We start from the raw sequence: 6,791 nt of genomic DNA, 5'->3' as shown, positions 1-6,791 counted from the left end.
ATGTCTGACCCTGCTGATATTTACAATATCAGTGACATAGTTTCCCTCATAACAGTAACACACAAATCACCACAATATGACAAACAAACAGATGAGTGTTTTTTTGTTTGTGTATAGTTGGTTTAAGAATAATGGATATTAAGAACTGTCTTCTGGTTAACAGATTCATTTACAGGTTTTATTTATTTATTTTAATATGAGGCAAATGTTGGTGAATAATATCAAGTATAGCCATTGTGGAGTTCAAGAGGAGCTAGTGAATCGAGTGGTTGTGTGATCGCGTCTCAGAGACCTTATCACTTGCAGCATGCCTAACCAACTGACTGAAGAACAGATTGCAGAATTCAAAGAAGCTTTTTCTCTATTTGATAAGGATGGTGATGGTATTATAACACAAAAAGAATTGGGAATTATAATGAGGTCTCTTGGGCAGAATCCCACAGAAGCAGAATTATAGAACAAGATTAATGAATGAAGTAGATGATAGTAATGGCACAATTGACTTCCAAGAATTTCTGACAATGATGACAAGCAAAATAAAAGACACAGACAATGAAGAAGAAATTAGAGAAGCATCCAGTGTGTTTGATAAGGATGACAATGGCTATATTAGTGCAGCAGAACTTTGTCATGTGATGACAAACCTTGGAGAGAAGTTAACAGTTGAAGAGGTCAAATAAACTATGAAAAGTTTATACAAATGCTGATAGCGAAGTGAAGACATTGTACAGAATGTGTCAAATTTCTTGTACAAAATTGTTTATTTTTCTTTTCTTTGTTTGTAACTTATCTGTAAAATGTTTCCCCTTACTGTCAAAAAAATCATGCATGTATATTAATTAAGACTTCATTCCTCCATGTTTTCTTCCCTTGTCTTACTGTCATTGCCCTGAAACCTTATTTTAGAAAATTGATCAAGTAACATGTTGCATGTGGCTAACTCTGGATAGATCTAAGCCCTTCTGCACATCTAAACTTAGATGGAGTTGGTCAAATGAGGGAACATCTGAGTTACGTTTTTTTTAAGTAGTTTTCTTTAAGAATTCTCAGCATGTTGTTTTTGAAGTGTGAAGTTGTAACTCTGTGTGAACTTTGGACAGTCAGCAACATGTACGTAAATGTGTACTATTGCAAAATGAATATATTATCCAGGTCCTTGTACACTATTTTTTGTACTGCTGTTCCTGTACCAAAATACTTTCTTTTAGTGTTACATGCTTTTTAAACTTTGTTTAGCCACTTACAGAAAATCTGCTTAGGAACAATTTCCTCAAATCCATTCCAACTTGTGTATTTTTTTTTTCCAAAAAAATAGCCACTGTGTCTATCCTACAGAAATGAAAGTATGAAATGTATGTTTAACACACCAGTACTGAATCAGTTAATACCAGTTTCCAAGTCAGACTAAATCTTGGGTTAACATACTTAATTTCATTAGGCGTGGGTTGCCGTAGGATGAGAAAAAAATCTTGCTTTTATCTGTAATTAATTATTCAGAAAAAATTATATGAATCCAAAAGGGAAGAATGAAGAGCTTTGTTCTTAGTGCAAATTAATTTTATTTCTTCTAAATCTGGCTTTTTTTCTATCACTGATTGAGAGACGAGTTCAAAATCTCTATGGTGTAAACTTTTACAACTTCATAGCTCAGTCTTAATATTTGCATTAAGAGAGTATAATATATTTGCAAGCTAAAAAATATTTTTTAACATGTCTTGCTTTCATTCACTGGGTGAACTTATTTGTGACATGGTCAATACAGAATTCAACCTCTTCTAACCCTGTTTTACAAGTAAAACAATAAACTACAATGTTACATTTAAGGGGTCAAGTGTAGTTGCTGAATCTGAAGTTTCAATTAATTGCCAAACTATAAGTTATTCTATTGACTTTTCTGCTCAAATGTAAATTTAGTTTGATATTTAATATCTGTACTGTAAATCTGAAGTTGCAATGATATACAGTTACATTTTTAATGATTATTTATCCCAAGAACACTCACATAGAAATATGAGTTGCAATTCACTCAACAGCAACTACCAGCAGCAATCTCCCATGTATCTCAGCTAAAAAAAGAGACTGGAATTAAAAAATCATCTTTTATATATTTTTTTCATATAAATTCCTGCACCATTCAGCTATGGATCCTAATTATATTCTTATTTTTCTTTGTAACCCTCTAAAAATGTAAAAATGATTATTATCTTGGGAACCATATAAAAATAGATCATGGCCAGATTTGGTCTGCCATTCATACTTTGACCACTTCTGTGCAGGCTTCATAGATCAATAATTGTTGTTGTTGCTGTTAAGTGCCATGGAGTCAGTTTCAATTCATAGTGACCCTGTATAGAGTTTCTGATGAGTGGCTGGTGAGCTTGAATCGCTGACCTTGCAATTCAATCCGACATTGCAGTCCAGCACATTAACCCACAGTGCCACACCAGGACTCCAGAACAATAATTAGTGAATACTAAAATTATGAAATTAACATGCACTTTGGCCACTCTTGTTTTAATATATTTAAAATAATACATAGCAAGTGTTTTTGAGCAAATATCCTTTTTAACTAATGATTAATTACATGCTATATAAATCTCAAATGCATGTTGTTGTTGTTGTCAGGTGCCATCGAGTTGGAACCGACTCATAGCCACCCCATGCACAGCAGAATGAAACAATGTCCAATCCTGGGCCAACCTCACTACCGCTGCCACACTTGAGTCCATCAATGATGCCACCTGGCCAATCCATCTCGTTAGAGGTCTTCCTCTCTTTCTCTGACCATCCACCTTACCCAGCATGACATCCTTCTCCAATGATTGTTTCCTCCGGACAATATGTCCAAAGTAGGAGAGACGAAGCTTAGCCATCCTGGCCTCCAAGGAGCACTCTGGCTGCACTTCTTCCAAAACAGATCTATTGGTTCTTTTGGCAGTCCATGGCACTTTCAGTATTCTCCTCCAACACCACAACTCAAAGGCATCAATTCTTCTACGATCTTCCTTATTCACTGTCCAGCTTTCGCATCCATATGAGGCTATTGAAAACACAATGGCCTGGGTCAGGCGCACCTTAGTCCTCAAGCTGACATCTCTGCTCTTCAATACTTTAAAAAGTTCCTGTGCAGCAGATTTGCCCAGTGCACTACATCGTCTGATCTCTTGACTGCTGCTTCCGCGAGTGTTGATAGTTGATCCAAGAAGAATGAAGTCCTTGACAACTTCAATTTTTTCTCCATTGATAAGAATGTTGTTTATTGGTCCAGTGGTGAGGATTTTTGTTTTCTTGACATTGAAATGTAATCCATATCGAAGGCTGTGCTCTTTGATCTTCATATGTAAATGTTTCAAGTCCTCTTCACTTTCAGCTATCAAGGTTGTATCATCTGCATATCGCAGGTTGTTAATGAGTCTTCCTCCAATCCTGATGCCACCTTTCTCTTCATAGAACCCAGCTTCTCGTATTATTTGCTCAGCATACAGGTTGAATAAGTATGGTGAAAGGTGTCTCACACCTTTCCCAATTTTAAAACATTAAGTGTTCCCATGTTCTGTTCAAACAACTGTTTCTTGGTCTAGGTACAGATTTCTTAGAAGTACAATTAAGTGTTCTGGAATAGATATTGAAAATATATTATAAAATCCTTTAATTAAATAATGGTTTGCAGCAACTATAAATTGTTGTTGTTAAGTGCCATTGAGTCGCTTCTGACCCATAGCTACTCTGTCTAGGGTTTCCAAGGAGCAGCTGGTGAGCTTTAACTGCTGACCTTGAAGTTCAAACGACTGCAATCTGGCACATTAACCCACAGCACCACACCACTATAAATTACAATAAGAAAATTCATTGGGAAAGTGCCTCCTTAGATTGTTTTTTTTTAGAAAACAAGAAAAGTAAGTATATGGTTAATACATTCTAACATCGAGCCCAAGCATAATATTTCTTGTGATGCTTTTCTCCAGTATATGTAATTTGTTTTCATACTATTCACTGCTTGGTTACTAAATATTTCACTTGAACAGCCCAGAGCTGTTCATCTACCAGGCAGTCTGCTGAGGAAGCAGATGCAAACTATGCTTGGTCATCATGCTCCTGAACTTTATAATGGACCAACCATAAAGATTATTCATGCAGAGACTGGTGTTTTCCTATTTGTTTTTAAATCTGGAGTTAACAGTAGAATAAGTTTTAAGTACTAAACTGAAGGAAAGGTTTTTCAGGTTGTTTTTTGTGTTCTGAAATTAATTCAAAATGACATGTACTCATAGGAAGTTTCTATAGAAATGACTTCATGTCAGAATTAAATTTCTCCCTCTGGGAGGTAACAAAGATCAAAGACGGAGATTCCAAAAGTTCTTGCTAATAACAAGCTTAGCTTATTAGCATAAACTTAAAGATTGACATGTTTCTTCAGAGGTGAAGCTGCATCACTGTTATTAGCATAGACCCTGGGGATTGAAGACTTGGATTTAAGCTCATCTTTAAATTTTGCTACTTGGGAAATCTTGGAAAGATTATACATCTGTTATCTCACTGTAAATAAAGACAGAAATAGTAACTGCACATAGGGCTTTTTGTTTTTGTTGTTGTTAAGTGCCATCAAGTTGGCTTCTACTCATAGCGATCCTGTATAGGGTTCCCAAGGAGTGGCTGGTGAGTTTGAACTACTGACCTTGCAGTTCAAACTTATTTTGCAGGCCAGTGTATTAACCCACAGCACCATACCAGGACTCCATAGGGACCTTAAAGGAATGCATTAGTTAATAAAAGGAATCTCTTAGTAAAGTGCCAGGAACAAACTAATTGTACAAATATATTAGTGTTGTTACTATTATTATTTTGAAGTTTTATAAAGATATAACATTATCTAAGGTCCTATATGTGAGTGTTCTAGTTTGAAAAACTAATTAAAACAAAAGTTTGAAAAATATATAAATATTTTAATTAATAAAACAAGAGGTGTGCCAAATATTTATACAGTAAATTAACTTCAAAGGAAATATTCTGTATTGAAACAGACATTGGCAGTATCATTATATATATTGTCATGGTACATTTTTTGTTTTCTCTTGTCATTTATTCTTATTTTCCTCTCCAAATAGTCATATATTATCATTAATAATACATTGATATTCTGCCAAAATATTCTCTAAGGAGATAATAGTAATAATAAACTGTCTTTAATTTATTTTATCTATTTGCTACTCAGGAGATAAAAATCCAGAAAAGATGTAACTATAAAAACCTACATTTAAATTTCTTATTTAAATTAGTTCCTTGGTAGCACAAATGGTTAAGCATTGACATATTAATTTAATTATTATTGGTTCAAACCCACTCAGAGGCATCTTGGAAGAAAAGTCTGGTAATTTGCTTCTAAAATTCCATGGCTATGAAAACCATATAGAGGGTAGTTCTATTGTGAAATACATGAGGTCTCCATAAGTTAGAATGGATTTGATCACTTAGTTTGTTTTCACATCAAAAAGTACCGTTCAATTAAAATACATTTCTATATGCTATGTTTAATTATTACATTTGTAATTATTACTATAATAATCACCACATATTTGAGGTTTTCCATAGAATGTTTTTAAATATTAGATACTGTATTAGGATCTTTATTCTTTGCAATATTACAAAGTTACAGAATGTGTCCAATGTTCAAGATTCTCTTCAAGTTTAGCAATGCATCTCTTTGAATAGTTTCCCACATACCCAAAGAGTGTGCAATTCTGTGAATTATGAGTTGTTTCAATTAACTTCCAATGTAATTTACATTAAGGACTTCTTTGAATACTTTTTAATCAAAATGTTTAATGACTCCTTGTGGCCTAAAAAATAATGTCTATAGAACTTAGTTTTCTAGTTTCATTTCTCTGTAGTCACAATGCCTAATTTATCAGCAACATTCAGCCTGTTGCAATTATTACTCTATACTGTAGCATAAGCACTAGACCTCAAGGTCAATTTGAACCACAAGTTCAGGCAGTTCAAACTCAACAGCCACTCCTGGGAAACCCTATACAGGTTCGCTATGAGTCAGAACTGAGTTGATGGCACTTAACAATAACAACAAGAATAAATTTTATATTTTTCTTGATTTTGCACTCAGCCACACTCAGAGTAAAGGCAGTGATCCCTTCTTTGAGATCCTCAAGTCTTTATCATCAGTATTCTCACGGTCTATTAACAGATTTGCTTGCTACAATAATAATTGTTCACTTCTCTGAAGAGGTTCTTATACTGGCTATAAAAATGAATAGCATCTACATTAAATGACCCTGTAATGTAGGTGGAGAAGGAAATTATATATCATGGATGGAACTGAAATATCAATAAAATCTTTGAAACGGGCAGTGAGGGGAAGAAGACACTGGAGCAAGTTTTAAAGCCATTAAGAGAGAGAATGAAAACTAGCCCTTTCCTCCAGTCTTGTGGGGTCCTGGAGATAAACAAGATCCAAAGAAAGAAGTAAAGAATCAAAGAAAGGAAGGATAGAAAGAGGAAAGAAGGAAGGAATGGAGAGAAAAAATGAGATCACAATTACAAAAAATGTTTAATTCTCAGAGAACTAAATTGTTCTTTTTCCAGTTCAGAAAGAATATTTTATGATAGGTTGAGCAAACAGCAAATCTTCACTTCTTGTACCTATACTAAAATTGTTCTGGAAGATTCAAGCCAAATATTCCACAGAAGAGCAGTGTTTCCAACAGCGTACAGACAGCGAGTGTGCAAATATTGGACATCTAGATTTATTAAAGCAGAGAATATTAGAAAGATGTTTA

At 34.3% G+C, this 6,791-nt stretch overlaps 1 pseudogene; it reads left to right on the top strand.

Annotated features, from left to right (window-relative positions):
* The first annotated feature begins 307 nt into the window (after window positions 1-307).
* Window positions 308-680, top strand: LOC102833576 (annotated as a pseudogene).
* Window positions 681-6,791: the final 6,111 nt, after the last annotated feature.

Source organism: Chrysochloris asiatica, unplaced genomic scaffold (genome assembly GCF_000296735.1).
Source record: "Chrysochloris asiatica unplaced genomic scaffold, ChrAsi1.0 scaffold00191, whole genome shotgun sequence".
NCBI classification, from domain to species: domain Eukaryota; kingdom Metazoa; phylum Chordata; class Mammalia; order Afrosoricida; family Chrysochloridae; genus Chrysochloris; species Chrysochloris asiatica.
The sequence above is the reverse complement of the archived record's forward strand: the minus strand, read 5'-3'. Positions and strand labels throughout refer to the sequence as shown.